The sequence below is a fragment of the Schistocerca gregaria genome, chromosome 2, assembly GCF_023897955.1.
Source record: "Schistocerca gregaria isolate iqSchGreg1 chromosome 2, iqSchGreg1.2, whole genome shotgun sequence".
In the NCBI taxonomy this organism is placed as follows: Eukaryota; Metazoa; Arthropoda; class Insecta; order Orthoptera; family Acrididae; genus Schistocerca; species Schistocerca gregaria.
The window spans coordinates 1,017,102,875-1,017,121,320 of record NC_064921.1 but is presented as its reverse complement, the minus strand read 5'-3'; the positions used below and the strand labels follow the sequence as shown (position 1 = coordinate 1,017,121,320).

At 52.6% G+C, this 18,446-nt stretch overlaps 56 non-coding genes across 56 annotated transcripts; 37 read left to right on the top strand and 19 right to left on the bottom strand.

Moving 5' to 3' along the window:
- Positions 1-169: 169 nt before the first annotated feature.
- Positions 170-241, bottom strand: Trnap-cgg (transfer RNA proline (anticodon CGG)). Its single transcript has one exon. It is a non-coding gene; the product is annotated as a tRNA-Pro (tRNA).
- A 412-nt stretch (positions 242-653) lies between these two features.
- Positions 654-726, top strand: Trnav-uac (transfer RNA valine (anticodon UAC)). The gene has a single exon. It is a non-coding gene; the product is annotated as a tRNA-Val (tRNA).
- Positions 727-884: 158 nt separating this feature from the next.
- Positions 885-957, top strand: Trnav-aac (transfer RNA valine (anticodon AAC)). Its single transcript has one exon. It is a non-coding gene; the product is annotated as a tRNA-Val (tRNA).
- A 195-nt stretch (positions 958-1,152) lies between these two features.
- Positions 1,153-1,224, bottom strand: Trnap-cgg (transfer RNA proline (anticodon CGG)). The gene has a single exon. It is a non-coding gene; the product is annotated as a tRNA-Pro (tRNA).
- A 412-nt stretch (positions 1,225-1,636) lies between these two features.
- Positions 1,637-1,709, top strand: Trnav-uac (transfer RNA valine (anticodon UAC)). The gene has a single exon. It is a non-coding gene; the product is annotated as a tRNA-Val (tRNA).
- Positions 1,710-1,867: 158 nt separating this feature from the next.
- Positions 1,868-1,940, top strand: Trnav-aac (transfer RNA valine (anticodon AAC)). The gene has a single exon. It is a non-coding gene; the product is annotated as a tRNA-Val (tRNA).
- Positions 1,941-2,135: 195 nt separating this feature from the next.
- Positions 2,136-2,207, bottom strand: Trnap-cgg (transfer RNA proline (anticodon CGG)). Its single transcript has one exon. It is a non-coding gene; the product is annotated as a tRNA-Pro (tRNA).
- A 412-nt stretch (positions 2,208-2,619) lies between these two features.
- Positions 2,620-2,692, top strand: Trnav-uac (transfer RNA valine (anticodon UAC)). Its single transcript has one exon. It is a non-coding gene; the product is annotated as a tRNA-Val (tRNA).
- Positions 2,693-2,850: 158 nt separating this feature from the next.
- On the top strand, positions 2,851-2,923 carry Trnav-aac (transfer RNA valine (anticodon AAC)). The gene has a single exon. It is a non-coding gene; the product is annotated as a tRNA-Val (tRNA).
- A 194-nt stretch (positions 2,924-3,117) lies between these two features.
- Positions 3,118-3,190, bottom strand: Trnap-cgg (transfer RNA proline (anticodon CGG)). Its single transcript has one exon. It is a non-coding gene; the product is annotated as a tRNA-Pro (tRNA).
- A 412-nt stretch (positions 3,191-3,602) lies between these two features.
- Positions 3,603-3,675, top strand: Trnav-uac (transfer RNA valine (anticodon UAC)). The gene has a single exon. It is a non-coding gene; the product is annotated as a tRNA-Val (tRNA).
- Positions 3,676-3,833: 158 nt separating this feature from the next.
- Positions 3,834-3,906, top strand: Trnav-aac (transfer RNA valine (anticodon AAC)). The gene has a single exon. It is a non-coding gene; the product is annotated as a tRNA-Val (tRNA).
- A 195-nt stretch (positions 3,907-4,101) lies between these two features.
- Positions 4,102-4,173, bottom strand: Trnap-cgg (transfer RNA proline (anticodon CGG)). Its single transcript has one exon. It is a non-coding gene; the product is annotated as a tRNA-Pro (tRNA).
- A 412-nt stretch (positions 4,174-4,585) lies between these two features.
- On the top strand, positions 4,586-4,658 carry Trnav-uac (transfer RNA valine (anticodon UAC)). The gene has a single exon. It is a non-coding gene; the product is annotated as a tRNA-Val (tRNA).
- Positions 4,659-4,816: 158 nt separating this feature from the next.
- Trnav-aac (transfer RNA valine (anticodon AAC)) lies at positions 4,817-4,889 on the top strand. Its single transcript has one exon. It is a non-coding gene; the product is annotated as a tRNA-Val (tRNA).
- A 195-nt stretch (positions 4,890-5,084) lies between these two features.
- Trnap-cgg (transfer RNA proline (anticodon CGG)) lies at positions 5,085-5,156 on the bottom strand. The gene has a single exon. It is a non-coding gene; the product is annotated as a tRNA-Pro (tRNA).
- A 412-nt stretch (positions 5,157-5,568) lies between these two features.
- Trnav-uac (transfer RNA valine (anticodon UAC)) lies at positions 5,569-5,641 on the top strand. The gene has a single exon. It is a non-coding gene; the product is annotated as a tRNA-Val (tRNA).
- A 158-nt stretch (positions 5,642-5,799) lies between these two features.
- Trnav-aac (transfer RNA valine (anticodon AAC)) lies at positions 5,800-5,872 on the top strand. Its single transcript has one exon. It is a non-coding gene; the product is annotated as a tRNA-Val (tRNA).
- A 195-nt stretch (positions 5,873-6,067) lies between these two features.
- Trnap-cgg (transfer RNA proline (anticodon CGG)) lies at positions 6,068-6,139 on the bottom strand. Its single transcript has one exon. It is a non-coding gene; the product is annotated as a tRNA-Pro (tRNA).
- A 412-nt stretch (positions 6,140-6,551) lies between these two features.
- Trnav-uac (transfer RNA valine (anticodon UAC)) lies at positions 6,552-6,624 on the top strand. The gene has a single exon. It is a non-coding gene; the product is annotated as a tRNA-Val (tRNA).
- A 158-nt stretch (positions 6,625-6,782) lies between these two features.
- Positions 6,783-6,855, top strand: Trnav-aac (transfer RNA valine (anticodon AAC)). The gene has a single exon. It is a non-coding gene; the product is annotated as a tRNA-Val (tRNA).
- Positions 6,856-7,050: 195 nt separating this feature from the next.
- Trnap-cgg (transfer RNA proline (anticodon CGG)) lies at positions 7,051-7,122 on the bottom strand. The gene has a single exon. It is a non-coding gene; the product is annotated as a tRNA-Pro (tRNA).
- A 412-nt stretch (positions 7,123-7,534) lies between these two features.
- On the top strand, positions 7,535-7,607 carry Trnav-uac (transfer RNA valine (anticodon UAC)). The gene has a single exon. It is a non-coding gene; the product is annotated as a tRNA-Val (tRNA).
- A 158-nt stretch (positions 7,608-7,765) lies between these two features.
- Trnav-aac (transfer RNA valine (anticodon AAC)) lies at positions 7,766-7,838 on the top strand. The gene has a single exon. It is a non-coding gene; the product is annotated as a tRNA-Val (tRNA).
- Positions 7,839-8,033: 195 nt separating this feature from the next.
- Positions 8,034-8,105, bottom strand: Trnap-cgg (transfer RNA proline (anticodon CGG)). The gene has a single exon. It is a non-coding gene; the product is annotated as a tRNA-Pro (tRNA).
- A 412-nt stretch (positions 8,106-8,517) lies between these two features.
- On the top strand, positions 8,518-8,590 carry Trnav-uac (transfer RNA valine (anticodon UAC)). Its single transcript has one exon. It is a non-coding gene; the product is annotated as a tRNA-Val (tRNA).
- A 158-nt stretch (positions 8,591-8,748) lies between these two features.
- On the top strand, positions 8,749-8,821 carry Trnav-aac (transfer RNA valine (anticodon AAC)). The gene has a single exon. It is a non-coding gene; the product is annotated as a tRNA-Val (tRNA).
- Positions 8,822-9,016: 195 nt separating this feature from the next.
- Trnap-cgg (transfer RNA proline (anticodon CGG)) lies at positions 9,017-9,088 on the bottom strand. Its single transcript has one exon. It is a non-coding gene; the product is annotated as a tRNA-Pro (tRNA).
- Positions 9,089-9,500: 412 nt separating this feature from the next.
- Positions 9,501-9,573, top strand: Trnav-uac (transfer RNA valine (anticodon UAC)). Its single transcript has one exon. It is a non-coding gene; the product is annotated as a tRNA-Val (tRNA).
- A 158-nt stretch (positions 9,574-9,731) lies between these two features.
- Positions 9,732-9,804, top strand: Trnav-aac (transfer RNA valine (anticodon AAC)). The gene has a single exon. It is a non-coding gene; the product is annotated as a tRNA-Val (tRNA).
- Positions 9,805-9,999: 195 nt separating this feature from the next.
- Trnap-cgg (transfer RNA proline (anticodon CGG)) lies at positions 10,000-10,071 on the bottom strand. Its single transcript has one exon. It is a non-coding gene; the product is annotated as a tRNA-Pro (tRNA).
- Positions 10,072-10,483: 412 nt separating this feature from the next.
- On the top strand, positions 10,484-10,556 carry Trnav-uac (transfer RNA valine (anticodon UAC)). Its single transcript has one exon. It is a non-coding gene; the product is annotated as a tRNA-Val (tRNA).
- Positions 10,557-10,714: 158 nt separating this feature from the next.
- Positions 10,715-10,787, top strand: Trnav-aac (transfer RNA valine (anticodon AAC)). The gene has a single exon. It is a non-coding gene; the product is annotated as a tRNA-Val (tRNA).
- A 195-nt stretch (positions 10,788-10,982) lies between these two features.
- On the bottom strand, positions 10,983-11,054 carry Trnap-cgg (transfer RNA proline (anticodon CGG)). The gene has a single exon. It is a non-coding gene; the product is annotated as a tRNA-Pro (tRNA).
- Positions 11,055-11,466: 412 nt separating this feature from the next.
- Trnav-uac (transfer RNA valine (anticodon UAC)) lies at positions 11,467-11,539 on the top strand. The gene has a single exon. It is a non-coding gene; the product is annotated as a tRNA-Val (tRNA).
- Positions 11,540-11,697: 158 nt separating this feature from the next.
- On the top strand, positions 11,698-11,770 carry Trnav-aac (transfer RNA valine (anticodon AAC)). The gene has a single exon. It is a non-coding gene; the product is annotated as a tRNA-Val (tRNA).
- A 195-nt stretch (positions 11,771-11,965) lies between these two features.
- On the bottom strand, positions 11,966-12,037 carry Trnap-cgg (transfer RNA proline (anticodon CGG)). Its single transcript has one exon. It is a non-coding gene; the product is annotated as a tRNA-Pro (tRNA).
- A 412-nt stretch (positions 12,038-12,449) lies between these two features.
- Positions 12,450-12,522, top strand: Trnav-uac (transfer RNA valine (anticodon UAC)). The gene has a single exon. It is a non-coding gene; the product is annotated as a tRNA-Val (tRNA).
- Positions 12,523-12,680: 158 nt separating this feature from the next.
- Positions 12,681-12,753, top strand: Trnav-aac (transfer RNA valine (anticodon AAC)). The gene has a single exon. It is a non-coding gene; the product is annotated as a tRNA-Val (tRNA).
- A 195-nt stretch (positions 12,754-12,948) lies between these two features.
- Positions 12,949-13,020, bottom strand: Trnap-cgg (transfer RNA proline (anticodon CGG)). Its single transcript has one exon. It is a non-coding gene; the product is annotated as a tRNA-Pro (tRNA).
- A 412-nt stretch (positions 13,021-13,432) lies between these two features.
- On the top strand, positions 13,433-13,505 carry Trnav-uac (transfer RNA valine (anticodon UAC)). Its single transcript has one exon. It is a non-coding gene; the product is annotated as a tRNA-Val (tRNA).
- A 158-nt stretch (positions 13,506-13,663) lies between these two features.
- Positions 13,664-13,736, top strand: Trnav-aac (transfer RNA valine (anticodon AAC)). The gene has a single exon. It is a non-coding gene; the product is annotated as a tRNA-Val (tRNA).
- Positions 13,737-13,931: 195 nt separating this feature from the next.
- On the bottom strand, positions 13,932-14,003 carry Trnap-cgg (transfer RNA proline (anticodon CGG)). Its single transcript has one exon. It is a non-coding gene; the product is annotated as a tRNA-Pro (tRNA).
- A 412-nt stretch (positions 14,004-14,415) lies between these two features.
- Trnav-uac (transfer RNA valine (anticodon UAC)) lies at positions 14,416-14,488 on the top strand. Its single transcript has one exon. It is a non-coding gene; the product is annotated as a tRNA-Val (tRNA).
- A 158-nt stretch (positions 14,489-14,646) lies between these two features.
- Positions 14,647-14,719, top strand: Trnav-aac (transfer RNA valine (anticodon AAC)). The gene has a single exon. It is a non-coding gene; the product is annotated as a tRNA-Val (tRNA).
- Positions 14,720-14,914: 195 nt separating this feature from the next.
- Trnap-cgg (transfer RNA proline (anticodon CGG)) lies at positions 14,915-14,986 on the bottom strand. Its single transcript has one exon. It is a non-coding gene; the product is annotated as a tRNA-Pro (tRNA).
- Positions 14,987-15,398: 412 nt separating this feature from the next.
- Trnav-uac (transfer RNA valine (anticodon UAC)) lies at positions 15,399-15,471 on the top strand. Its single transcript has one exon. It is a non-coding gene; the product is annotated as a tRNA-Val (tRNA).
- Positions 15,472-15,629: 158 nt separating this feature from the next.
- Positions 15,630-15,702, top strand: Trnav-aac (transfer RNA valine (anticodon AAC)). The gene has a single exon. It is a non-coding gene; the product is annotated as a tRNA-Val (tRNA).
- A 195-nt stretch (positions 15,703-15,897) lies between these two features.
- On the bottom strand, positions 15,898-15,969 carry Trnap-cgg (transfer RNA proline (anticodon CGG)). The gene has a single exon. It is a non-coding gene; the product is annotated as a tRNA-Pro (tRNA).
- Positions 15,970-16,381: 412 nt separating this feature from the next.
- On the top strand, positions 16,382-16,454 carry Trnav-uac (transfer RNA valine (anticodon UAC)). Its single transcript has one exon. It is a non-coding gene; the product is annotated as a tRNA-Val (tRNA).
- Positions 16,455-16,612: 158 nt separating this feature from the next.
- Trnav-aac (transfer RNA valine (anticodon AAC)) lies at positions 16,613-16,685 on the top strand. The gene has a single exon. It is a non-coding gene; the product is annotated as a tRNA-Val (tRNA).
- A 195-nt stretch (positions 16,686-16,880) lies between these two features.
- Positions 16,881-16,952, bottom strand: Trnap-cgg (transfer RNA proline (anticodon CGG)). The gene has a single exon. It is a non-coding gene; the product is annotated as a tRNA-Pro (tRNA).
- A 412-nt stretch (positions 16,953-17,364) lies between these two features.
- Positions 17,365-17,437, top strand: Trnav-uac (transfer RNA valine (anticodon UAC)). The gene has a single exon. It is a non-coding gene; the product is annotated as a tRNA-Val (tRNA).
- Positions 17,438-17,595: 158 nt separating this feature from the next.
- Trnav-aac (transfer RNA valine (anticodon AAC)) lies at positions 17,596-17,668 on the top strand. Its single transcript has one exon. It is a non-coding gene; the product is annotated as a tRNA-Val (tRNA).
- A 195-nt stretch (positions 17,669-17,863) lies between these two features.
- Trnap-cgg (transfer RNA proline (anticodon CGG)) lies at positions 17,864-17,935 on the bottom strand. Its single transcript has one exon. It is a non-coding gene; the product is annotated as a tRNA-Pro (tRNA).
- A 412-nt stretch (positions 17,936-18,347) lies between these two features.
- On the top strand, positions 18,348-18,420 carry Trnav-uac (transfer RNA valine (anticodon UAC)). The gene has a single exon. It is a non-coding gene; the product is annotated as a tRNA-Val (tRNA).
- The last annotated feature ends 26 nt before the right edge of the window (positions 18,421-18,446 follow it).

The window sequence follows — 18,446 nt, the reverse complement described above, 5'->3', positions numbered from 1 at the left end:
AGTAACATGCATCTGCTTCCATCTGTACCCAAAAACCTTCGTAATCGCCTTCACACGTCGGATCAGAGTGTCAATTGCTCACATCAAATATGAAATTCATTTGATACTGCCGCCGAGCATTTTGCATCGACTCAGCCACTCATGTGCGATCAGTTTGCACAAAACGCTAGGGCTCGTCCGGGATTTGAACCCGGGACCTCCTGCACCCGAAGCAGGAATCATACCCCTAGACCAACGAGCCATCTGACATGGCGAATGACTATTATTTCAGTGCACTGGGTGCCTCGATGTGGTCCAGGGTGCTCTGGAAAGTCTCGTGTAGGCTGGCGGGATGGGGGCGGCGCGAATTCCCGCGGTCGGCGGCCTTCCTGGGCTATTGGTACCTTCATGTAGAGCTGCCGCTGGGCTCGCACTCCCTGCTGCTAAGAAAGTGATTGCTTTTGCTGCTATGACTTGCAATCACGACTGCGGGAAACGCCGCTATCTCGTTAGGGGTGCTACGGCAGACACCCTCTCGAGCACCCCGAAGACTTCTTGAGCCCTCGGCTGTAATGGTTTCCAGGCTGTCAAAAGAACCGTCGCGTGTGCATTCGCGGACGGGAGAGAGGCTGAGGTAATTTCGAGTGAACGGGGATGGACTCCTCCCGTCCGCAGTTTCCGTAGTGTAGCGGTTATCACGTCTGCTTTACACGCAGAAGGTCCCCGGTTCGATCCCGGGCGGGAACAGTATTTTCTTGCCTGTGTCGCATTGTACTCCAGTGAGCCACGTCATGTGAGGATCTTCTGCATGTACCTTTGTTATGCAAGAAGCGCATTTATTTAATTTTTTAGTTACGATGTCAACATCAGCACGAGTTGTCTCTAAGGTATGGCGCACACAAGTAGTTTCCGTGGTGTAGCGGTTATCACGTCTGCCTAACACGCAGAAGGTCCCCGGTTCGATCCCGGGCGGAAACACTTTTTCATCATTAAAAACAAGACATAGTAACATGCATCTGCTTCCATCTGTACCCAAAAACCTTCGTAATCGCCTTCACACGTCGGATCAGAGTGTCAATTGCTCACATCAAATATGAAATTCATTTGATACTGCCGCCGAGCATTTTGCATCGACTCAGCCACTCATGTGCGATCAGTTTGCACAAAACGCTAGGGCTCGTCCGGGATTTGAACCCGGGACCTCCTGCACCCGAAGCAGGAATCATACCCCTAGACCAACGAGCCATCTGACGTGGCGAATGACTATTATTTCAGTGCACTGGGTGCCTCGATGTGGTCCAGGGTGCTCTGGAAAGTCTCGTGTAGGCTGGCGGGATGGGGGCGGCGCGAATTCCCGCGGTCGGCGGCCTTCCTGGGCTATTGGTACCTTCATGTAGAGCTGCCGCTGGGCTCGCACTCCCTGCTGCTAAGAAAGTGATTGCTTTTGCTGCTATGACTTGCAATCACGACTGCGGGAAACGCCGCTATCTCGTTAGGGGTGCTACGGCAGACACACTCTCGAGCACCCCGAAGACTTCTTGAGCCCTCGGCTGTAATGGTTTCCAGGCTGTCAAAAGAACCGTCGCGTGTGCATTCGCGGACGGGAGAGAGGCTGAGGTAATTTCGAGTGAACGGGGATGGACTCCTCCCGTCCGCAGTTTCCGTAGTGTAGCGGTTATCACGTCTGCTTTACACGCAGAAGGTCCCCGGTTCGATCCCGGGCGGGAACAGTATTTTCTTGCCTGTGTCGCATTGTACTCCAGTGAGCCACGTCATGTGAGGATCTTCTGCATGTACCTTTGTTATGCAAGAAGCGCATTTATTTAATTTTTTAGTTACGATGTCAACATCAGCACGAGTTGTCTCTAAGGTATGGCGCACACAAGTAGTTTCCGTGGTGTAGCGGTTATCACGTCTGCCTAACACGCAGAAGGTCCCCGGTTCGATCCCGGGCGGAAACACTTTTTCATCATTAAAAACAAGACATAGTAACATGCATCTGCTTCCATCTGTACCCAAAAACCTTCGTAATCGCCTTCACACGTCGGATCAGAGTGTCAATTGCTCACATCAAATATGAAATTCATTTGATACTGCCGCCGAGCATTTTGCATCGACTCAGCCACTCATGTGCGATCAGTTTGCACAAAACGCTAGGGCTCGTCCGGGATTTGAACCCGGGACCTCCTGCACCCGAAGCAGGAATCATACCCCTAGACCAACGAGCCATCTGACATGGCGAATGACTATTATTTCAGTGCACTGGGTGCCTCGATGTGGTCCAGGGTGCTCTGGAAAGTCTCGTGTAGGCTGGCGGGATGGGGGCGGCGCGAATTCCCGCGGTCGGCGGCCTTCCTGGGCTATTGGTACCTTCATGTAGAGCTGCCGCTGGGATCGCACTCCCTGCTGCTAAGAAAGTGATTGCTTTTGCTGCTATGACTTGCAATCACGACTGCGGGAAACGCCGCTATCTCGTTAGGGGTGCTACGGCAGACACCCTCTCGAGCACCCCGAAGACTTCTTGAGCCCTCGGCTGTAATGGTTTCCAGGCTGTCAAAAGAACCGTCGCGTGTGCATTCGCGGACGGGAGAGAGGCTGAGGTAATTTCGAGTGAACGGGGATGGACTCCTCCCGTCCGCAGTTTCCGTAGTGTAGCGGTTGTCACGTCTGCTTTACACGCAGAAGGTCCCCGGTTCGATCCCGGGCGGGAACAGTATTTTCTTGCCTGTGTCGCATTGTACTCCAGTGAGCCACGTCATGTGAGGATCTTCTGCATGTACCTTTGTTATGCAAGAAGCGCATTTATTTAATTTTTTAGTTACGATGTCAACATCAGCACGAGTTGTCTCTAAGGTATGGCGCACACAAGTAGTTTCCGTGGTGTAGCGGTTATCACGTCTGCCTAACACGCAGAAGGTCCCCGGTTCGATCCCGGGCGGAAACACTTTTTCATCATTAAAAACAAGACATAGTAACATGCATCTGCTTCCATCTGTACCCAAAAACCTTCGTAATCGCCTTCACACGTCGGATCAGAGTGTCAATTGCTCACATCAAATATGAAATTCATTTGATACTGCCGCCGAGCATTTTGCATCGACTCAGCCACTCATGTGCGATCAGTTTGCACAAAACGCTAGTGCTCGTCCGGGATTTGAACCCGGGACCTCCTGCACCCGAAGCAGGAATCATACCCCTAGACCAACGAGCCATCTGACATGGCGAATGACTATTATTTCAGTGCACTGGGTGCCTCGATGTGGTCCAGGGTGCTCTGGAAAGTCTCGTGTAGGCTGGCGGGATGGGGGCGGCGCGAATTCCCGCGGTCGGCGGCCTTCCTGGGCTATTGGTACCTTCATGTAGAGCTGCCGCTGGGCTCGCACTCCCTGCTGCTAAGAAAGTGATTGCTTTTGCTGCTATGACTTGCAATCACGACTGCGGGAAACGCCGCTATCTCGTTAGGGGTGCTACGGCAGACACCCTCTCGAGCACCCCGAAGACTTCTTGAGCCCTCGGCTGTAATGGTTTCCAGGCTGTCAAAAGAACCGTCGCGTGTGCATTCGCGGACGGGAGAGAGGCTGAGGTAATTTCGAGTGAACGGGGATGGACTCCTCCCGTCCGCAGTTTCCGTAGTGTAGCGGTTATCACGTCTGCTTTACACGCAGAAGGTCCCCGGTTCGATCCCGGGCGGGAACAGTATTTTCTTGCCTGTGTGGCATTGTACTCCAGTGAGCCACGTCATGTGAGGATCTTCTGCATGTACCTTTGTTATGCAAGAAGCGCATTTATTTAATTTTTTAGTTACGATGTCAACATCAGCACGAGTTGTCTCTAAGGTATGGCGCACACAAGTAGTTTCCGTGGTGTAGCGGTTATCACGTCTGCCTAACACGCAGAAGGTCCCCGGTTCGATCCCGGGCGGAAACACTTTTTCATCATTAAAAACAAGACATAGTAACATGCATCTGCTTCCATCTGTACCCAAAAACCTTCGTAATCGCCTTCACACGTCGGATCAGAGTGTCAATTGCTCACATCAAATATGAAATTCATTTGATACTGCCGCCGAGCATTTTGCATCGACTCAGCCACTCATGTGCGATCAGTTTGCACAAAACGCTAGGGCTCGTCCGGGATTTGAACCCGGGACCTCCTGCACCCGAAGCAGGAATCATACCCCTAGACCAACGAGCCATCTGACGTGGCGAATGACTATTATTTCAGTGCACTGGGTGCCTCGATGTGGTCCAGGGTGCTCTGGAAAGTCTCGTGTAGGCTGGCGGGATGGGGGCGGCGCGAATTCCCGCGGTCGGCGGCCTTCCTGGGCTATTGGTACCTTCATGTAGAGCTGCCGCTGGGCTCGCACTCCCTGCTGCTAAGAAAGTGATTGCTTTTGCTGCTATGACTTGCAATCACGACTGCGGGAAACGCCGCTATCTCGTTAGGGGTGCTACGGCAGACACCCTCTCGAGCACCCCGAAGACTTCTTGAGCCCTCGGCTGTAATGGTTTCCAGGCTGTCAAAAGAACCGTCGCGTGTGCATTCGCGGACGGGAGAGAGGCTGAGGTAATTTCGAGTGAACGGGGATGGACTCCTCCCGTCCGCAGTTTCCGTAGTGTAGCGGTTATCACGTCTGCTTTACACGCAGAAGGTCCCCGGTTCGATCCCGGGCGGGAACAGTATTTTCTTGCCTGTGTCGCATTGTACTCCAGTGAGCCACGTCATGTGAGGATCTTCTGCATGTACCTTTGTTATGCAAGAAGCGCATTTATTTAATTTTTTAGTTACGATGTCAACATCAGCACGAGTTGTCTCTAAGGTATGGCGCACACAAGTAGTTTCCGTGGTGTAGCGGTTATCACGTCTGCCTAACACGCAGAAGGTCCCCGGTTCGATCCCGGGCGGAAACACTTTTTCATCATTAAAAACAAGACATAGTAACATGCATCTGCTTCCATCTGTACCCAAAAACCTTCGTAATCGCCTTCACACGTCGGATCAGAGTGTCAATTGCTCACATCAAATATGAAATTCATTTGATACTGCCGCCGAGCATTTTGCATCGACTCAGCCACTCATGTGCGATCAGTTTGCACAAAACGCTAGGGCTCGTCCGGGATTTGAACCCGGGACCTCCTGCACCCGAAGCAAGAATCATACCCCTAGACCAACGAGCCATCTGACGTGGCGAATGACTATTATTTCAGTGCACTGGGTGCCTCGATGTGGTCCAGGGTGCTCTGGAAAGTCTCGTGTAGGCTGGCGGGATGGGGGCGGCGCGAATTCCCGCGGTCGGCGGCCTTCCTGGGCTATTGGTACCTTCATGTAGAGCTGCCGCTGGGCTCGCACTCCCTGCTGCTAAGAAAGTGATTGCTTTTGCTGCTATGACTTGCAATCACGACTGCGGGAAACGCCGCTATCTCGTTAGGGGTGCTACGGCAGACACCCTCTCGAGCACCCCGAAGACTTCTTGAGCCCTCGGCTGTAATGGTTTCCAGGCTGTCAAAAGAACCGTCGCGTGTGCATTCGCGGACGGGAGAGAGGCTGAGGTAATTTCGAGTGAACGGGGATGGACTCCTCCCGTCCGCAGTTTCCGTAGTGTAGCGGTTATCACGTCTGCTTTACACGCAGAAGGTCCCCGGTTCGATCCCGGGCGGGAACAGTATTTTCTTGCCTGTGTCGCATTGTACTCCAGTGAGCCACGTCATGTGAGGATCTTCTGCATGTACCTTTGTTATGCAAGAAGCGCATTTATTTAATTTTTTAGTTACGATGTCAACATCAGCACGAGTTGTCTCTAAGGTATGGCGCACACAAGTAGTTTCCGTGGTGTAGCGGTTATCACGTCTGCCTAACACGCAGAAGGTCCCCGGTTCGATCCCGGGCGGAAACACTTTTTCATCATTAAAAACAAGACATAGTAACATGCATCTGCTTCCATCTGTACCCAAAAACCTTCGTAATCGCCTTCACACGTCGGATCAGAGTGTCAATTGCTCACATCAAATATGAAATTCATTTGATACTGCCGCCGAGCATTTTGCATCGACTCAGCCACTCATGTGCGATCAGTTTGCACAAAACGCTAGGGCTCGTCCGGGATTTGAACCCGGGACCTCCTGCACCCGAAGCAGGAATCATACCCCTAGACCAACGAGCCATCTGACATGGCGAATGACTATTATTTCAGTGCACTGGGTGCCTCGATGTGGTCCAGGGTGCTCTGGAAAGTCTCGTGTAGGCTGGCGGGATGGGGGCGGCGCGAATTCCCGCGGTCGGCGGCCTTCCTGGGCTATTGGTACCTTCATGTAGAGCTGCCGCTGGGCTCGCACTCCCTGCTGCTAAGAAAGTGATTGCTTTTGCTGCTATGACTTGCAATCACGACTGCGGGAAACGCCGCTATCTCGTTAGGGGTGCTACGGCAGACACCCTCTCGAGCACCCCGAAGACTTCTTGAGCCCTCGGCTGTAATGGTTTCCAGGCTGTCAAAAGAACCGTCGCGTGTGCATTCGCGGACGGGAGAGAGGCTGAGGTAATTTCGAGTGAACGGAGATGGACTCCTCCCGTCCGCAGTTTCTGTAGTGTAGCGGTTATCACGTCTGCTTTACACGCAAAAGGTCCCCGGTTCGATCCCGGGCGGGAACAGTATTTTCTTGCCTGTGTCGCATTGTACTCCAGTGAGCCACGTCATGTGAGGATCTTCTGCATGTACCTTTGTTATGCAAGAAGCGCATTTATTTAATTTTTTAGTTACGATGTCAACATCAGCACGAGTTGTCTCTAAGGTATGGCGCACACAAGTAGTTTCCGTGGTGTAGCGGTTATCACGTCTGCCTAACACGCAGAAGGTCCCCGTTTCGATCCCGGGCGGAAACACTTTTTCATCATTAAAAACAAGACATAGTAACATGCATCTGCTTCCATCTGTACCCAAAAACCTTCGTAATCGCCTTCACACGTCGGATCAGAGTGTCAATTGCTCACATCAAATATGAAATTCATTTGATACTGCCGCCGAGCATTTTGCATCGACTCAGCCACTCATGTGCGATCAGTTTGCACAAAACGCTAGGGCTCGTCCGGGATTTGAACCCGGGACCTCCTGCACCCGAAGCAGGAATCATACCCCTAGACCAACGAGCCATCTGACATGGCGAATGACTATTATTTCAGTGCACTGGGTGCCTCGATGTGGTCCAGGGTGCTCTGGAAAGTCTCGTGTAGGCTGGCGGGATGGGGGCGGCGCGAATTCCCGCGGTCGGCGGCCTTCCTGGGCTATTGGTACCTTCATGTAGAGCTGCCGCTGGGCTCGCACTCCCTGCTGCTAAGAAAGTGATTGCTTTTGCTGCTATGACTTGCAATCACGACTGCGGGAAACGCCGCTATCTCGTTAGGGGTGCTACGGCAGACACCCTCTCGAGCACCCCGAAGACTTCTTGAGCCCTCGGCTGTAATGGTTTCCAGGCTGTCAAAAGAACCGTCGCGTGTGCATTCGCGGACGGGAGAGAGGCTGAGGTAATTTCGAGTGAACGGGGATGGACTCCTCCCGTCCGCAGTTTCCGTAGTGTAGCGGTTATCACGTCTGCTTTACACGCAGAAGGTCCCCGGTTCGATCCCGGGCGGGAACAGTATTTTCTTGCCTGTGTCGCATTGTACTCCAGTGAGCCACGTCATGTGAGGATCTTCTGCATGTACCTTTGTTATGCAAGAAGCGCATTTATTTAATTTTTTAGTTACGATGTCAACATCAGCACGAGTTGTCTCTAAGGTATGGCGCACACAAGCAGTTTCCGTGGTGTAGCGGTTATCACGTCTGCCTAACACGCAGAAGGTCCCCGGTTCGATCCCGGGCGGAAACACTTTTTCATCATTAAAAACAAGACATAGTAACATGCATCTGCTTCCATCTGTACCCAAAAACCTTCGTAATCGCCTTCACACGTCGGATCAGAGTGTCAATTGCTCACATCAAATATGAAATTCATTTGATACTGCCGCCGAGCATTTTGCATCGACTCAGCCACTCATGTGCGATCAGTTTGCACAAAACGCTAGGGCTCGTCCGGGATTTGAACCCGGGACCTCCTGCACCCGAAGCAGGAATCATACCCCTAGACCAACGAGCCATCTGACATGGCGAATGACTATTATTTCAGTGCACTGGGTGCCTCGATGTGGTCCAGGGTGCTCTGGAAAGTCTCGTGTAGGCTGGCGGGATGGGGGCGGCGCGAATTCCCGCGGTCGGCGGCCTTCCTGGGCTATTGGTACCTTCATGTAGAGCTGCCGCTGGGCTCGCACTCCCTGCTGCTAAGAAAGTGATTGCTTTTGCTGCTATGACTTGCAATCACGACTGCGGGAAACGCCGCTATCTCGTTAGGGGTGCTACGGCAGACACCCTCTCGAGCACCCCGAAGACTTCTTGAGCCCTCGGCTGTAATGGTTTCCAGGCTGTCAAAAGAACCGTCGCGTGTGCATTCGCGGACGGGAGAGAGGCTGAGGTAATTTCGAGTGAACGGGGATGGACTCCTCCCGTCCGCAGTTTCCGTAGTGTAGCGGTTATCACGTCTGCTTTACACGCAGAAGGTCCCCGGTTCGATCCCGGGCGGGAACAGTATTTTCTTGCCTGTGTCGCATTGTACTCCAGTGAGCCACGTCATGTGAGGATCTTCTGCATGTACCTTTGTTATGCAAGAAGCGCATTTATTTAATTTTTTAGTTACGATGTCAACATCAGCACGAGTTGTCTCTAAGGTATGGCGCACACAAGTAGTTTCCGTGGTGTAGCGGTTATCACGTCTGCCTAACACGCAGAAGGTCCCCGGTTCGATCCCGGGCGGAAACACTTTTTCATCATTAAAAACAAGACATAGTAACATGCATCTGCTTCCATCTGTACCCAAAAACCTTCGTAATCGCCTTCACACGTCGGATCAGAGTGTCAATTGCTCACATCAAATATGAAATTCATTTGATACTGCCGCCGAGCATTTTGCATCGACTCAGCCACTCATGTGCGATCAGTTTGCACAAAACGCTAGGGCTCGTCCGGGATTTGAACCCGGGACCTCCTGCACCCGAAGCAGGAATCATACCCCTAGACCAACGAGCCATCTGACGTGGCGAATGACTATTATTTCAGTGCACTGGGTGCCTCGATGTGGTCCAGGGTGCTCTGGAAAGTCTCGTGTAGGCTGGCGGGATGGGGGCGGCGCGAATTCCCGCGGTCGGCGGCCTTCCTGGGCTATTGGTACCTTCATGTAGAGCTGCCGCTGGGCTCGCACTCCCTGCTGCTAAGAAAGTGATTGCTTTTGCTGCTATGACTTGCAATCACGACTGCGGGAAACGCCGCTATCTCGTTAGGGGTGCTACGGCAGACACCCTCTCGAGCACCCCGAAGACTTCTTGAGCCCTCGGCTGTAATGGTTTCCAGGCTGTCAAAAGAACCGTCGCGTGTGCATTCGCGGACGGGAGAGAGGCTGAGGTAATTTCGAGTGAACGGGGATGGACTCCTCCCGTCCGCAGTTTCCGTAGTGTAGCGGTTATCACGTCTGCTTTACACGCAGAAGGTCCCCGGTTCGATCCCGGGCGGGAACAGTATTTTCTTGCCTGTGTCGCATTGTACTCCAGTGAGCCACGTCATGTGAGGATCTTCTGCATGTACCTTTGTTATGCAAGAAGCGCATTTATTTAATTTTTTAGTTACGATGTCAACATCAGCACGAGTTGTCTCTAAGGTATGGCGCACACAAGTAGTTTCCGTGGTGTAGCGGTTATCACGTCTGCCTAACACGCAGAAGGTCCCCGGTTCGATCCCGGGCGGAAACACTTTTTCATCATTAAAAACAAGACATAGTAACATGCATCTGCTTCCATCTGTACCCAAAAACCTTCGTAATCGCCTTCACACGTCGGATCAGAGTGTCAATTGCTCACATCAAATATGAAATTCATTTGATACTGCCGCCGAGCATTTTGCATCGACTCAGCCACTCATGTGCGATCAGTTTGCACAAAACGCTAGGGCTCGTCCGGGATTTGAACCCGGGACCTCCTGCACCCGAAGCAGGAATCATACCCCTAGACCAACGAGCCATCTGACATGGCGAATGACTATTATTTCAGTGCACTGGGTGCCTCGATGTGGTCCAGGGTGCTCTGGAAAGTCTCGTGTAGGCTGGCGGGATGGGGGCGGCGCGAATTCCCGCGGTCGGCGGCCTTCCTGGGCTATTGGTACCTTCATGTAGAGCTGCCGCTGGGCTCGCACTCCCTGCTGCTAAGAAAGTGATTGCTTTTGCTGCTATGACTTGCAATCACGACTGCGGGAAACGCCGCTATCTCGTTAGGGGTGCTACGGCAGACACCCTCTCGAGCACCCCGAAGACTTCTTGAGCCCTCGGCTGTAATGGTTTCCAGGCTGTCAAAAGAACCGTCGCGTGTGCATTCGCGGACGGGAGAGAGGCTGAGGTAATTTCGAGTGAACGGGGATGGACTCCTCCCGTCCGCAGTTTCCGTAGTGTAGCGGTTATCACGTCTGCTTTACACGCAGAAGGTCCCCGCTTCGATCCCGGGCGGGAACAGTATTTTCTTGCCTGTGTCGCATTGTACTCCAGTGAGCCACGTCATGTGAGGATCTTCTGCATGTACCTTTGTTATGCAAGAAGCGCATTTATTTAATTTTTTAGTTACGATGTCAACATCAGCACGAGTTGTCTCTAAGGTATGGCGCACACAAGTAGTTTCCGTGGTGTAGCGGTTATCACGTCTGCCTAACACGCAGAAGGTCCCCGGTTCGATCCCGGGCGGAAACACTTTTTCATCATTAAAAACAAGACATAGTAACATGCATCTGCTTCCATCTGTACCCAAAAACCTTCGTAATCGCCTTCACACGTCGGATCAGAGTGTCAATTGCTCACATCAAATATGAAATTCATTTGATACTGCCGCCGAGCATTTTGCATCGACTCAGCCACTCATGTGCGATCAGTTTGCACAAAACGCTAGGGCTCGTCCGGGATTTGAACCCGGGACCTCCTGCACCCGAAGCAGGAATCATACCCCTAGACCAACGAGCCATCTGACATGGCGAATGACTATTATTTCAGTGCACTGGGTGCCTCGATGTGGTCCAGGGTGCTCTGGAAAGTCTCGTGTAGGCTGGCGGGATGGGGGCGGCGCGAATTCCCGCGGTCGGCGGCCTTCCTGGGCTATTGGTACCTTCATGTAGAGCTGCCGCTGGGCTCGCACTCCCTGCTGCTAAGAAAGTGATTGCTTTTGCTGCTATGACTTGCAATCACGACTGCGGGAAACGCCGCTATCTCGTTAGGGGTGCTACGGCAGACACCCTCTCGAGCACCCCGAAGACTTCTTGAGCCCTCGGCTGTAATGGTTTCCAGGCTGTCAAAAGAACCGTCGCGTGTGCATTCGCGGACGGGAGAGAGGCTGAGGTAATTTCGAGTGAACGGGGATGGACTCCTCCCGTCCGCAGTTTCCGTAGTGTAGCGGTTATCACGTCTGCTTTACACGCAGAAGGTCCCCGGTTCGATCCCGGGCGGGAACAGTATTTTCTTGCCTGTGTCGCATTGTACTCCAGTGAGCCACGTCATGTGAGGATCTTCTGCATGTACCTTTGTTATGCAAGAAGCGCATTTATTTAATTTTTTAGTTACGATGTCAACATCAGCACGAGTTGTCTCTAAGGTATGGCGCACACAAGTAGTTTCCGTGGTGTAGCGGTTATCACGTCTGCCTAACACGCAGAAGGTCCCCGGTTCGATCCCGGGCGGAAACACTTTTTCATCATTAAAAACAAGACATAGTAACATGCATCTGCTTCCATCTGTACCCAAAAACCTTCGTAATCGCCTTCACACGTCGGATCAGAGTGTCAATTGCTCACATCAAATATGAAATTCATTTGATACTGCCGCCGAGCATTTTGCATCGACTCAGCCACTCATGTGCGATCAGTTTGCACAAAACGCTAGGGCTCGTCCGGGATTTGAACCCGGGACCTCCTGCACCCGAAGCAGGAATCATACCCCTAGACCAACGAGCCATCTGACGTGGCGAATGACTATTATTTCAGTGCACTGGGTGCCTCGATGTGGTCCAGGGTGCTCTGGAAAGTCTCGTGTAGGCTGGCGGGATGGGGGCGGCGCGAATTCCCGCGGTCGGCGGCCTTCCTGGGCTATTGGTACCTTCATGTAGAGCTGCCGCTGGGCTCGCACTCCCTGCTGCTAAGAAAGTGATTGCTTTTGCTGCTATGACTTGCAATCACGACTGCGGGAAACGCCGCTATCTCGTTAGGGGTGCTACGGCAGACACCCTCTCGAGCACCCCGAAGACTTCTTGAGCCCTCGGCTGTAATGGTTTCCAGGCTGTCAAAAGAACCGTCGCGTGTGCATTCGCGGACGGGAGAGAGGCTGAGGTAATTTCGAGTGAACGGGGATGGACTCCTCCCGTCCGCAGTTTCCGTAGTGTAGCGGTTATCACGTCTGCTTTACACGCAGAAGGTCCCCGGTTCGATCCCGGGCGGGAACAGTATTTTCTTGCCTGTGTCGCATTGTACTCCAGTGAGCCACGTCATGTGAGGATCTTCTGCATGTACCTTTGTTATGCAAGAAGCGCATTTATTTAATTTTTTAGTTACGATGTCAACATCAGCACGAGTTGTCTCTAAGGTATGGCGCACACAAGTAGTTTCCGTGGTGTAGCGGTTATCACGTCTGCCTAACACGCAGAAGGTCCCCGGTTCGATCCCGGGCGGAAACACTTTTTCATCATTAAAAACAAGACATAGTAACATGCATCTGCTTCCATCTGTACCCAAAAACCTTCGTAATCGCCTTCACACGTCGGATCAGAGTGTCAATTGCTCACATCAAATATGAAATTCATTTGATACTGCCGCCGAGCATTTTGCATCGACTCAGCCACTCATGTGCGATCAGTTTGCACAAAACGCTAGGGCTCGTCCGGGATTTGAACCCGGGACCTCCTGCACCCGAAGCAGGAATCATACCCCTAGACCAACGAGCCATCTGACATGGCGAATGACTATTATTTCAGTGCACTGGGTGCCTCGATGTGGTCCAGGGTGCTCTGGAAAGTCTCGTGTAGGCTGGCGGGATGGGGGCGGCGCGAATTCCCGCGGTCGGCGGCCTTCCTGGGCTATTGGTACCTTCATGTAGAGCTGCCGCTGGGCTCGCACTCCCTGCTGCTAAGAAAGTGATTGCTTTTGCTGCTATGACTTGCAATCACGACTGCGGGAAACGCCGCTATCTCGTTAGGGGTGCTACGGCAGACACCCTCTCGAGCACCCCGAAGACTTCTTGAGCCCTCGGCTGTAATGGTTTCCAGGCTGTCAAAAGAACCGTCGCGTGTGCATTCGCGGACGGGAGAGAGGCTGAGGTAATTTCGAGTGAACGGGGATGGACTCCTCCCGTCCGCAGTTTCCGTAGTGTAGCGGTTATCACGTCTGCTTTACACGCAGAAGGTCCCCGGTTCGATCCCGGGCGGGAACAGTATTTTCTTGCCTGTGTCGCATTGTACTCCAGTGAGCCACGTCATGTGAGGATCTTCTGCATGTACCTTTGTTATGCAAGAAGCGCATTTATTTAATTTTTTAGTTACGATGTCAACATCAGCACGAGTTGTCTCTAAGGTATGGCGCACACAAGTAGTTTCCGTGGTGTAGCGGTTATCACGTCTGCCTAACACGCAGAAGGTCCCCGGTTCGATCCCGGGCGGAAACACTTTTTCATCATTAAAAACAAGACATAGTAACATGCATCTGCTTCCATCTGTACCCAAAAACCTTCGTAATCGCCTTCACACGTCGGATCAGAGTGTCAATTGCTCACATCAAATATGAAATTCATTTGATACTGCCGCCGAGCATTTTGCATCGACTCAGCCACTCATGTGCGATCAGTTTGCACAAAACGCTAGGGCTCGTCCGGGATTTGAACCCGGGACCTCCTGCACCCGAAGCAGGAATCATACCCCTAGACCAACGAGCCATCTGACATGGCGAATGACTATTATTTCAGTGCACTGGGTGCCTCGATGTGGTCCAGGGTGCTCTGGAAAGTCTCGTGTAGGCTGGCGGGATGGGGGCGGCGCGAATTCCCGCGGTCGGCGGCCTTCCTGGGCTATTGGTACCTTCATGTAGAGCTGCCGCTGGGCTCGCACTCCCTGCTGCTAAGAAAGTGATTGCTTTTGCTGCTATGACTTGCAATCACGACTGCGGGAAACGCCGCTATCTCGTTAGGGGTGCTACGGCAGACACCCTCTCGAGCACCCCGAAGACTTCTTGAGCCCTCGGCTGTAATGGTTTCCAGGCTGTCAAAAGAACCGTCGCGTGTGCATTCGCGGACGGGAGAGAGGCTGAGGTAATTTCGAGTGAACGGAGATGGACTCCTCCCGTCCGCAGTTTCCGTAGTGTAGCGGTTATCACGTCTGCTTTACACGCAAAAGGTCCCCGGTTCGATCCCGGGCGGGAACAGTATTTTCTTGCCTGTGTCGCATTGTACTCCAGTGAGCCACGTCATGTGAGGATCTTCTGCATGTACCTTTGTTATGCAAGAAGCGCATTTATTTAATTTTTTAGTTACGATGTCAACATCAGCACGAGTTGTCTCTAAGGTATGGCGCACACAAGTAGTTTCCGTGGTGTAGCGGTTATCACGTCTGCCTAACACGCAGAAGGTCCCCGTTTCGATCCCGGGCGGAAACACTTTTTCATCATTAAAAACAAGACATAGTAACATGCATCTGCTTCCATCTGTACCCAAAAACCTTCGTAATCGCCTTCACACGTCGGATCAGAGTGTCAATTGCTCACATCAAATATGAAATTCATTTGATACTGCCGCCGAGCATTTTGCATCGACTCAGCCACTCATGTGCGATCAGTTTGCACAAAACGCTAGGGCTCGTCCGGGATTTGAACCCGGGACCTCCTGCACCCGAAGCAGGAATCATACCCCTAGACCAACGAGCCATCTGACATGGCGAATGACTATTATTTCAGTGCACTGGGTGCCTCGATGTGGTCCAGGGTGCTCTGGAAAGTCTCGTGTAGGCTGGCGGGATGGGGGCGGCGCGAATTCCCGCGGTCGGCGGCCTTCCTGGGCTATTGGTACCTTCATGTAGAGCTGCCGCTGGGCTCGCACTCCCTGCTGCTAAGAAAGTGATTGCTTTTGCTGCTATGACTTGCAATCACGACTGCGGGAAACGCCGCTATCTCGTTAGGGGTGCTACGGCAGACACCCTCTCGAGCACCCCGAAGACTTCTTGAGCCCTCGGCTGTAATGGTTTCCAGGCTGTCAAAAGAACCGTCGCGTGTGCATTCGCGGACGGGAGAGAGGCTGAGGTAATTTCGAGTGAACGGGGATGGACTCCTCCCGTCCGCAGTTTCCGTAGTGTAGCGGTTATCACGTCTGCTTTACACGCAGAAGGTCCCCGGTTCGATCCCGGGCGGGAACAGTATTTTCTTGCCTGTGTCGCATTGTACTCCAGTGAGCCACGTCATGTGAGGATCTTCTGCATGTACCTTTGTTATGCAAGAAGCGCATTTATTTAATTTTTTAGTTACGATGTCAACATCAGCACGAGTTGTCTCTAAGGTATGGCGCACACAAGTAGTTTCCGTGGTGTAGCGGTTATCACGTCTGCCTAACACGCAGAAGGTCCCCGGTTCGATCCCGGGCGGAAACACTTTTTCATCATTAAAAACAAGACATAGTAACATGCATCTGCTTCCATCTGTACCCAAAAACCTTCGTAATCGCCTTCACACGTCGGATCAGAGTGTCAATTGCTCACATCAAATATGAAATTCATTTGATACTGCCGCCGAGCATTTTGCATCGACTCAGCCACTCATGTGCGATCAGTTTGCACAAAACGCTAGGGCTCGTCCGGGATTTGAACCCGGGACCTCCTGCACCCGAAGCAGGAATCATACCCCTAGACCAACGAGCCATCTGACATGGCGAATGACTATTATTTCAGTGCACTGGGTGCCTCGATGTGGTCCAGGGTGCTCTGGAAAGTCTCGTGTAGGCTGGCGGGATGGGGGCGGCGCGAATTCCCGCGGTCGGCGGCCTTCCTGGGCTATTGGTACCTTCATGTAGAGCTGCCGCTGGGCTCGCACTCCCTGCTGCTAAGAAAGTGATTGCTTTTGCTGCTATGACTTGCAATCACGACTGCGGGAAACGCCGCTATCTCGTTAGGGGTGCTACGGCAGACACCCTCTCGAGCACCCCGAAGACTTCTTGAGCCCTCGGCTGTAATGGTTTCCAGGCTGTCAAAAGAACCGTCGCGTGTGCATTCGCGGACGGGAGAGAGGCTGAGGTAATTTCGAGTGAACGGGGATGGACTCCTCCCGTCCGCAGTTTCCGTAGTGTAGCGGTTATCACGTCTGCTTTACACGCAGAAGGTCCCCGGTTCGATCCCGGGCGGGAACAGTATTTTCTTGCCTGTGTCGCATTGTACTCCAGTGAGCCACGTCATGTGAGGATCTTCTGCATGTACCTTTGTTATGCAAGAAGCGCATTTATTTAATTTTTTAGTTACGATGTCAACATCAGCACGAGTTGTCTCTAAGGTATGGCGCACACAAGTAGTTTCCGTGGTGTAGCGGTTATCACGTCTGCCTAACACGCAGAAGGTCCCCGGTTCGATCCCGGGCGGAAACACTTTTTCATCATTAAAAACAAGACATAGTAACATGCATCTGCTTCCATCTGTACCCAAAAACCTTCGTAATCGCCTTCACACGTCGGATCAGAGTGTCAATTGCTCACATCAAATATGAAATTCATTTGATACTGCCGCCGAGCATTTTGCATCGACTCAGCCACTCATGTGCGATCAGTTTGCACAAAACGCTAGGGCTCGTCCGGGATTTGAACCCGGGACCTCCTGCACCCGAAGCAGGAATCATACCCCTAGACCAACGAGCCATCTGACATGGCGAATGACTATTATTTCAGTGCACTGGGTGCCTCGATGTGGTCCAGGGTGCTCTGGAAAGTCTCGTGTAGGCTGGCGGGATGGGGGCGGCGCGAATTCCCGCGGTCGGCGGCCTTCCTGGGCTATTGGTACCTTCATGTAGAGCTGCCGCTGGGCTCGCACTCCCTGCTGCTAAGAAAGTGATTGCTTTTGCTGCTATGACTTGCAATCACGACTGCGGGAAACGCCGCTATCTCGTTAGGGGTGCTACGGCAGACACCCTCTCGAGCACCCCGAAGACTTCTTGAGCCCTCGGCTGTAATGGTTTCCAGGCTGTCAAAAGAACCGTCGCGTGTGCATTCGCGGACGGGAGAGAGGCTGAGGTAATTTCGAGTGAACGGGGATGGACTCCTCCCGTCCGCAGTTTCCGTAGTGTAGCGGTTATCACGTCTGCTTTACACGCAGAAGGTCCCCGGTTCGATCCCGGGCGGGAACAGTATTTTCTTGCCTGTGTCGCATTGTACTCCAGTGAGCCACGTCATGTGAGGATCTTCTGCATGTACCTTTGTTATGCAAGAAGCGCATTTATTTAATTTTTTAGTTACGATGTCAACATCAGCACGAGTTGTCTCTAAGGTATGGCGCACACAAGTAGTTTCCGTGGTGTAGCGGTTATCACGTCTGCCTAACACGCAGAAGGTCCCCGGTTCGATCCCGGGCGGAAACACTTTTTCATCATTAAAAACAAGACATAGTAACATGCATCTGCTTCCATCTGTACCCAAAAACCTTCGTAATCGCCTTCACACGTCGGATCAGAGTGTCAATTGCTCACATCAAATATGAAATTCATTTGATACTGCCGCCGAGCATTTTGCATCGACTCAGCCACTCATGTGCGATCAGTTTGCACAAAACGCTAGGGCTCGTCCGGGATTTGAACCCGGGACCTCCTGCACCCGAAGCAGGAATCATACCCCTAGACCAACGAGCCATCTGACATGGCGAATGACTATTATTTCAGTGCACTGGGTGCCTCGATGTGGTCCAGGGTGCTCTGGAAAGTCTCGTGTAGGCTGGCGGGATGGGGGCGGCGCGAATTCCCGCGGTCGGCGGCCTTCCTGGGCTATTGGTACCTTCATGTAGAGCTGCCGCTGGGCTCGCACTCCCTGCTGCTAAGAAAGTGATTGCTTTTGCTGCTATGACTTGCAATCACGACTGCGGGAAACGCCGCTATCTCGTTAGGGGTGCTACGGCAGACACCCTCTCGAGCACCCCGAAGACTTCTTGAGCCCTCGGCTGTAATGGTTTCCAGGCTGTCAAAAGAACCGTCGCGTGTGCATTCGCGGACGGGAGAGAGGCTGAGGTAATTTCGAGTGAACGGAGATGGACTCCTCCCGTCCGCAGTTTCCGTAGTGTAGCGGTTATCACGTCTGCTTTACACGCAAAAGGTCCCCGGTTCGATCCCGGGCGGGAACAGTATTTTCTTGCCTGTGTCGCATTGT